Consider the following 8,825-nt stretch of genomic DNA (forward strand, 5'->3'; position numbering starts at 1 on the left):
GGTTTAATGAAATAGAATGTTTTATTCTGGCAATTAAAGAAATATTTAACCACTAAAGTAGTTTAATGCTGGCAACACAATATTTTTTCCTTATGGAAAAACAGAAATAGTCACATACTGGCCATTACTATCAGAATCAACATCCCTTTGTCGTTACATCATCACTTAATGCTCACAATTTATGACTTCCAGTATTAATGTCTTTTCTGTTGAGAGTCAATTCAGTTGAGATGTATTTTACCACTACTATTTTCTCCCTTCAATATCTGTGAAGGATGTAATTTTGTCAGCTTTCTGTCTTCACCTCCTGGCCATTGGCCATCCAAGGGCATAATGCCATCTGGATCATAGGACACCTTTGCTTGACATTTTCTGCTTGGATAAACCCTCCACCTCCACCCAATGTGGTCATAGATACCCACTGGAAAGGTGATGGGAACCAGTTCTCAGAATTTAAAATCTGAGGTGGTGGTAGGGAGGAGTTGAACTGAATCTGCTCAAGAAACCCTGAGCGTGAGCAATGGGTAAAGGCACCCCATTTACAAACACCATGTTGTATGGTTCTATTTCCTGCAAAAATCATTTTTAGAGATATAGAAACAAATAAAAGTAGAATCATAGATTCATATGTGAGTAGTAATGCAATAATTTCTAAAGAAAATATTTTCATGAGCTTGTAAATTAGGTTATAAATTCTCAGTTATGATGCAATCTAACTTACCAATCTTTTTCTTGTATGGTCAGTGTTTTGAGTCCTGTTTATGAAATCTTTTCTCAACTTCTTACTTTCCTAGATGCTGTTTTCTATTGGCTTTCTTAAAGTCTAATCCTGCATGTGCTTGGCTTAGAATGTAGCCTAAAATTTGAAACAAAATTGTATACAGAGTTTTTGGACTTTTTCTCTTAAATTTCTTCCTCTATGGCTCTTTGTCTTTCAATTCCTGGGTGCTTAGGTAACCCTGAAATCCTGACCTCTATCTCCTTAGTTCTGTAAACTCATCTTTATTCCCCAATTGTGCCCCACCTCCCTTCTAGCCCTTCTCTCCAGAATCATAGCTCCCCAAGTCTCGCCTGCATTCACATACATGTTTCCCTTTTTTTGTTTTTCAACAGGAGTGTTGGACCAATTTGACTAGAACTGAAAACCATACATGCTTACTTTTAGAGAGAGTGTTTATAACTAAGGAAAATTCCTAATGTTCCCTTGTCTAATTGGATTGTATCCAGGACTTCATTGTTTGTTTTTTTAGAATGGGGATGGGCATAAACCCACCTAGACTCTCCAGTTACCATTGACAAAAATCCAGGCACTGATCTGTTAATTCATCTATAGTCAGACATGAAAAACCATGTTGGCAATAAAGGATGACATTGCAGTAGTAGAGTATAATGCCATGGTGGACAAACTATTGTCAGTCTTAAAAATTTAGCAATATTTCTCTCATTTCTAGGGAGTGGCATGCCTGCATGGTTTTCAGAAAATGAGAGAAAAGTTAGCGATTGAAAAGCAGAGAAGAAATAGTGTGAGGGTGGCCTTAGGTTTCCCTCAGTGAAAAGACAGATGATTACATGGACGTCTTCAAAGAACAAAGATATCTTGAATGTGAAGATCCTGGCACATTCTGGAAACTTCGTAGATTTTCTGAACTTCAAGGTCAAATAAAGTCTGGAAGGTCTATAAGAATATTAACTCCAAACAAATTGTCAATACCTAACACACCAAAGCAGTCAATAAAAAATATTTAATCAACTTAATTCAATGGAACAAATGGGTGGATAGTAGCAAAGATAGATGAATACACAGATGAAGTAAATATAATTATTTACTTTTTTATGTTATTGACAGCTTTGGTATTGAAGTGAAACTTATGGATTCCTTCTCAGAAAAAAAAGTTAAATAATTTTTATGTTTTGCTTTATGCATTTATCTAAATGCATAAAACAAAACATAAGATCATAAAGAAAACCAGTTATACTCAAATTCAATAATCAAAATTCTGAATATAAAATCAGATTTCTAATGTAGCAATAGGTGTGCTTTTTATTATTACAATAAGTAACATGATATAATGGTGCGCCCCATAATTAATGTAATTTTTAAGTCTCTGTGACTGTAAATGACATTTTGTGATCTCTGTATCAATTATATTGGGATTATACATTATCTGTGATTTCTACTGTGACAAAGTAATGGGCACTGCTGGGTCTACTGTGGTCTGTTGCCTAAATTCATAATTGAAGTAAATTCTAACTGTTGAAAGTTAGTGAACCTGAAAGTGTCATTTATTCATTTTTTTTTATTGCCATGGAGTTGCTATAGAATTCTATCTATGATCCCCATTGTTTAAGAACCTTATGCTATAGATATTAGATACAGTTCATACTTACTAAAATGAAAATTTTAGATGTTTAGTGACACATGTTATTACATATATAATATAGAATGTATATTTATATAAAATTACATACAAATATCTTTTTAATTTTTAGGGGGGAGATTAACATTTAGATGTGATAGGCAAAGTAGCTTATCCAGAGAAGAGAGGTGCAAGATTCTCAAATATCACACTCCTCTCACCCCAAACAAAACAACTCAGGTCCTATACTGTATATTGTTAGCTAAATACAAGGGTTACATGATTAATATCCTACTTCTAGCTTTGTGATCTTCGGCAAGTACTTCTCTCAGTTATCCTTTAAATGGCCATCATAATGGCTCTTGCCTCCACAGGGTTATTGAGAGGATTAAATCAATTAATTCATTTAAAGCACTTAGAGTAGAGTCTGGCCCCCAGTGAGGTTTCAAATCATGACTATTTTCATGCTCTGCACACACCTATTAAAAAGTGAACAATCACCCTAATATATGTGGAATTTCAGAAATAATTTACTGAATTTAAAATAATTCGAAAATTACATAACAGTCTTAACTAGGTTATTTTTATAATTCTTTTTATTTTAAAACAAATATTCCAAAATTTTGGAGTATTAAAAACTTTTTAAAAAATATATTTTATTGACTATGCTATTACAGTTGTCCCATTTCTCTTCCCCTTTTTCCCCTTTTGCCTGCACCCCCCTCATACCCGCATTCCCCTCTTCAATTAATGTCAATGGGTCATATATTTAAGTTCTTTGGCTTCTCCATTTCCCATACTATTCTTATCCTTCCCCTGTCTATTTTGTGCCTACCATTTATGCTTCTTATTCCCTGTACCTTTTGCCCCATTCGCTGCCCTCATTCTCCTTGCTGATAACCCTCCATGTGATCTCCATTTCTGTGAATTTTTTCCTGTTCTAGTTGTTTGCTTAGTTCGTTTTTGCTTTTTTTTTTTTTAGCTTCTGTTGTTGATAGTTGTGGGTTTGTTGTCATTTTACTCTTCATAGTTTTGATCATCTTTTTCTTTGATAAGTTCCTTTAACATTTCATAGAATAAGGGCTTGGTGATGATGAAATCCTTTAACCTGACCTCATCTGGGAAGCACTTTATTTGCCCTTCCATTCTAAATATAGCTTTGCTGGATAGAGTACTCTTGGATGTAGGTCCTTGCCTTTTGTGATTTTGAACACTTCTTTCCAGCCCCTTCTGGCCTTCAAGGTTTCTTTTGAGAAATCAGCTGATAGTCTTATGGGAACTCCTTTGTAGGTAACTGTCTCCTTTTCTCTTGCTGCTTTTAAGATTCTTTCCTTATCTTTAATCTTGGGTAATGTAATTATGCTGTGCCTTGGTGTGTGCTTCCTTGGGTCCAACTTCTTTGGGACTCTCTGAGCTTCCTGGACTTCCTGGAAGTCTATTTCTTTTGCCAGACTGGGGAAGTTCTCCTTCATTGTGTTTTCAAATAAGTTTTCCATTTCTTGCTGTTCTGCTTCTCCTTCTGACACCCCTATGATGTTGGAATCATCAGATGTTGGAATGTTTAAAGTTGTCCCAGAAGTTCCTAAGTAGTTCTCCTCATTTTTCTGAATTCTTGTTTCTTCATTCTGTTCTGGTTGAATGTTTATTTCTTCCTTCTGCTCAAAATCACCGATTTAAGTCCCAGTGTCCTTCCCTTCACTGTTGGTTCCTGTACTTTTTCTTTTATTTCACTTTGCATAGCCTTCCCTTTTCCTCCATTTTGCAACCATACTCAACCATTTCTGTGAGCATCCTGATTACCAGTGTTTTGAACTCTGCATCTGATATACTGTGTATCTCTTCATGGCTTAGTTGTATGTTTTCTGGAGCTTTGATCTATTCTTTTATTAGGGTCATATTTTTTTTGTCTTGGCGCACCTGTTATGTAGTTAAGGGCAGAGCCTTAGGTATTTGCCAGGATGGAGCAATCCACATCACTTCATGGTAGTGCTATATGTGGGGGAGTTGTCTGAGAAGGAAGAGTGCTTCTTGCCTAGCTCTCTCCCGACTTTCAGTCACTTCCTCCACTACCCACAAGAAAATTGGGCCCTTCTGGTGCTGATTCCTGTGTGGGTGGGCTTGTGTCTGTTCTAAGACCCTGTGGTGTATTCTCCAACAAACACTCCTATGAGGCTGGGAGTTTCTCCTGCCTCCACAACCCTCATAGTTTTTTCAGTCAGAGATTTTGAGGATTTATTTCCTGGTGCTGGAACCCTGCATTGTTCAGTCTGTGTAGGTGCCCAGTTGTTCCTTCCCATTTATCTGTACGCAAATGTGGGACCGCCTGCTCTTCCAGCCACTGCCTTGCTGCAAGTCTTCTCCGCCCTGGCTGCCTGTCTCTGTCCTTCCTAGTGATCTAGATGAATGTTTCTTCTTTAACTCCTTGATTGTTGGACTTCATACAGTTTAATTTTCTGGTAGTTGCAGTTATTTTTTGTTTTTAAATTTGTTGTTGTCCTACTGAAGAAAGAAATTAAGGAAGACACAAACAAATGGAAGCATGTACCATGCTCATGGATTGGAAGAATTAACATCATCGAAATGGCCATACTACCCAAAGCAATTTATAGATTCAATGCAATCCCTATTAGAGTACCCAGGACATATTTCACAGATATAGAACAAACATTGCAGAAATTCATATGGAACCATAAACAACCCCGAATAGCTGCAGCAATTTTGAGAAAGAAGAACATAGCAGGAGGGATCACAATATCTGATATCAAACTGTATTACAAGGCCACTGTAATCAAAACAGCCTGGTACTGGCATAAAATCAGGCACATAGACCAATGGAACAGAACAGAGAGCCCAGAAATAAACCCAAGTCTCTATGGTCAATTAATATTTGACAAAGGAGGCAGAAGCATAAAATGGAGCAAAAATAGCCTCTTCAACAAATGCTGCTGGGAGATCTGGACAGCTACGTGCAAAAAAATGAAACTTGGTCACCAACTTACACCATACACGAAAATAAACTCAAGATGGATAAAAGACTTAAATATAAGTGGTAACACCATAAAAGTCCTTGAGGAAAACATTGGCAGGAAAATCTCAGACATTCCAGGCAGCAACATCCTCACAGACACATCCCCTAAAGCAAGGGACATAAAGGAAAGAATAAACAAATGGGACCTCCTCAAAATAAAAAGCTTCTGCATGGCTAAAGAAAACAGCACCAAATTACAAAGAGAACCAACAGTATGGGAAAACATATTTGCCAATGATACCTCAGACAAGGGCCTGATCTCCAACATATATAAAGAACTCACACAACTCCACTCCTGGAAGACAAACAACCCAATTAAAAAATGGGCAAAGGACTTGAACAGACACTTCTCCAAGGAAGACATACAGAGGGCCCAGAGACATATGAAAGGATGTTCAGCATCACTAGTCATCAGAGAGAGGCAAATTAAAACCACAATGAGGTACCATCTCACACCAGTCAGAGTGGCCAACATAAACAAATCAACAAACAAATGTTGGAGAGGATGCGGAGAAAAGGGAACCCTAGTGCACTGTTGGTGGGAATGCAGACTGGTGAGGCCACTGTGGAAAACAATATGGAATTTCCTCACAAAACTCAAAATGGAACTGCCCTTTGACCCAGCAATTCCGCTGCTGGGATTATACCCTAAGAACCCTGAAACACCAATCCAAAAGAACCTGTGCACCCCAGTGTTCATAGCAGCACAATTTACAATAGCCAAGTACTGGAAGCAACCGAAGTGCCCATCAGCAAACGAGTGGATCCAAAAACCATGGTATATTTACACAATGGAATTCTACGCAGCAGAGAGAAAGAAGGAGCTTATACCCTTTGCAACAGCATGGATGAAACAGGAGAGCATTATGCTAAGTGAAATAAGCCAGGCGGTGAGGGACAAATCCCATATGATCTCACCTTTAACTAGAACATAATCAATAGAAGAAAAAAGCAAACAAAATATAACCAGAGACATTGAAGTTAAGAACAATCTAACAATAGCCAGGGTGGGGGGGGCAGTGGGAAGAGGGGTAACAGGAACTACTATAAAGGACACATGGACAAAACCAAGGGGGAGGGTGGAGGTGGGGGAGGGAGGTGGGTTCACCTGGGGTGGGGTGGAGGGATGGGGAGAAAAGGCATACAACTGTAATTGAATAACAACAAAAATTTTTAAAAAAAGAAAAAAATAAATTTGTTGTTGTCCTTCTTTTGGTTGTGTGAGGAGACAAAATGTGTCTACCTACTCCTCCATCTTGGCCGAAAGTCCCGATATTTTAACTTGAAACTTACTTATATATTCCCAATATTTTAATTGGAACTCCAGATTTTCTACCTTAATTTCCCTTGAAACTTAGTCACATATTCCTCCAATTATCTTTAGAGTGAATCACAAATTTTCAATTATTAAAAATTTCTATGCAGCAATATTTCTTGCTTCTCAGGAGAGCAGTGGTGAATTTTTAATCAGTGTTGATTTTGGAACAACTGTGAAGAATATTTAAAAGAATATTTTCCAAATTTTTTTCAGGGCAAGCATAGTAAAAATAATAAGAAAAGGTTATAATAAAAACAATATAAGTAACAGCAACATTTCCTACTAATTATAAGGATCTGCTGTTTCTACCTTCTTCTTCTGTAGAAACTACCTGGAGTCTCCTTACCCAAGGATCCCACTGAGTTGAAGCTTTCAGAGGCTGGGTCTCCTATCTCAATTCCAATAGCTCTGTCCTCTCTGTTATCCATTTGGAATCAATCCTATTTTGCCTTGTGACATTACTTGATCATGCAAGTATAAGTATTGGTGATTGTTTTCTATAAAGTGCCGTATAATAAACATTTAGGCTTGTGGGCCACGTAGTCTGTCACAGTGACTCAACCCTGCCATATGCAATGTGAGAGCAACTATAAGTATTGGGCTGGATTTGTCCCACAAGCCATATTTTGCTTACCCCTGTTCTAATCAAAATCTATATATGTTTTACAGTATTTACAATTAAATTTTGTGTTCCCAAATAGATTGTAAATTCCTGGCAGACAGGAAAGTCTAAACATTACTTTGCAACACCTGTAAGACTTTGGCCTACAATGTTTTGATCATTATATTGGTTGATGAATGCTTGTTTGTTGACTGCTAATTGCTTGATTTTGTGTGTGTGTTTGGGGGATGGGGTGCCTCAGAAAATGACACATTCTTTTAATGGCAGAGACCTTGGCTGTCATCCATTCTCTAACTATATAGATGAAATCAAGGCCCAGATGGATTTGATTTTGGCCATACAGAAGGTCACTTTTTATGATTCAAACATAAATGCAATTCTAGTGAGCAAACTGTGTCAGCCTTCCTTTAACATCCAAATGAAATAATGTGAGGTCTCATCCCGTACAACTCTATGTCTAGTGCCCTCCTTTTTATTTCTAAGGATTTCCTAAAAGTGTTTTCAGTCCCCTGATGTTAGACCTTTCCCTGCTGTTCTGAATCCTTACCTTTGACCTGCTTGCCCTCATATTTCCCAATAATGCCATGTTTTACTTTTTTCTGCACAGCAGAGAATCTATTCTTAGCTCTTTCCACCATAAAACAACTTCTCCACATTTTAAACCCAACACATCTTTTAATAAATATAAAACTCCAATTCCCTGCTGATTCAGAAACACATTCTCCCAACTGTGCTGAAAGTCACCAACATTTGTGTATTTCTAGCAGCAAAGAAAATGGTTAAATTTTACTTCTAAGAGTTTGAATCCTAAAAACAATTGTTTTCTAAACACAAAATTGCACCGTTATGCCAAATATGCTTTTTCTTACTACACATACACTGCCCATGCCTCCAGAGATTCTAATACCTACCTCCAAACCCAGAAATCCATGCCCCTCCCCGTAAGAATCACTATATCATAAAAGAGCTGAATATAGCTCTAATTCTGGCAGAAAACCTAGGGTACATTTACAGAGTAACAAGGCTCAGATTAGATCATGGTAACATTCTACCACTTCTGGAGTCACACACAAAGCAGACAGCTAATTTTACATAGTTTGCTGGAGGGAAGTAAGACATCCTTTACCGCCCTATGGAAAAAGATTTTATGCCTACAAGTGACTTCAGAATATGTGCATAATCAAAGACTTAAGTAATCCAAAGAATAGAAATACATGGCTCACATGTAAAGAAACAGCACTGGAGTGCAGATCAGTGATAGCAATAGTGGTGTGAGACTCCTAGCTGGATTAAGGATTTGAGAAGTAAAACAAAAAGGTGGCCCAGAACTAAGGGTATTGTCTCAACTATGCCTGGCAAAGGATGATCATTAAATCTTTACAGGGAATGAACAGGAATAAATATTAGTACCCCACTATATGTCACTTGTGGTTGTCAAGTAACATGACACCTGAATAGAAGTCTCACTCTGCAGTATAATTCTCAACTAATCTTTTTGAT

The sequence above is a fragment of the Desmodus rotundus genome, chromosome 6 (assembly GCF_022682495.2).
Source record: "Desmodus rotundus isolate HL8 chromosome 6, HLdesRot8A.1, whole genome shotgun sequence".
Taxonomy (NCBI): Eukaryota; Metazoa; Chordata; class Mammalia; order Chiroptera; family Phyllostomidae; genus Desmodus; species Desmodus rotundus.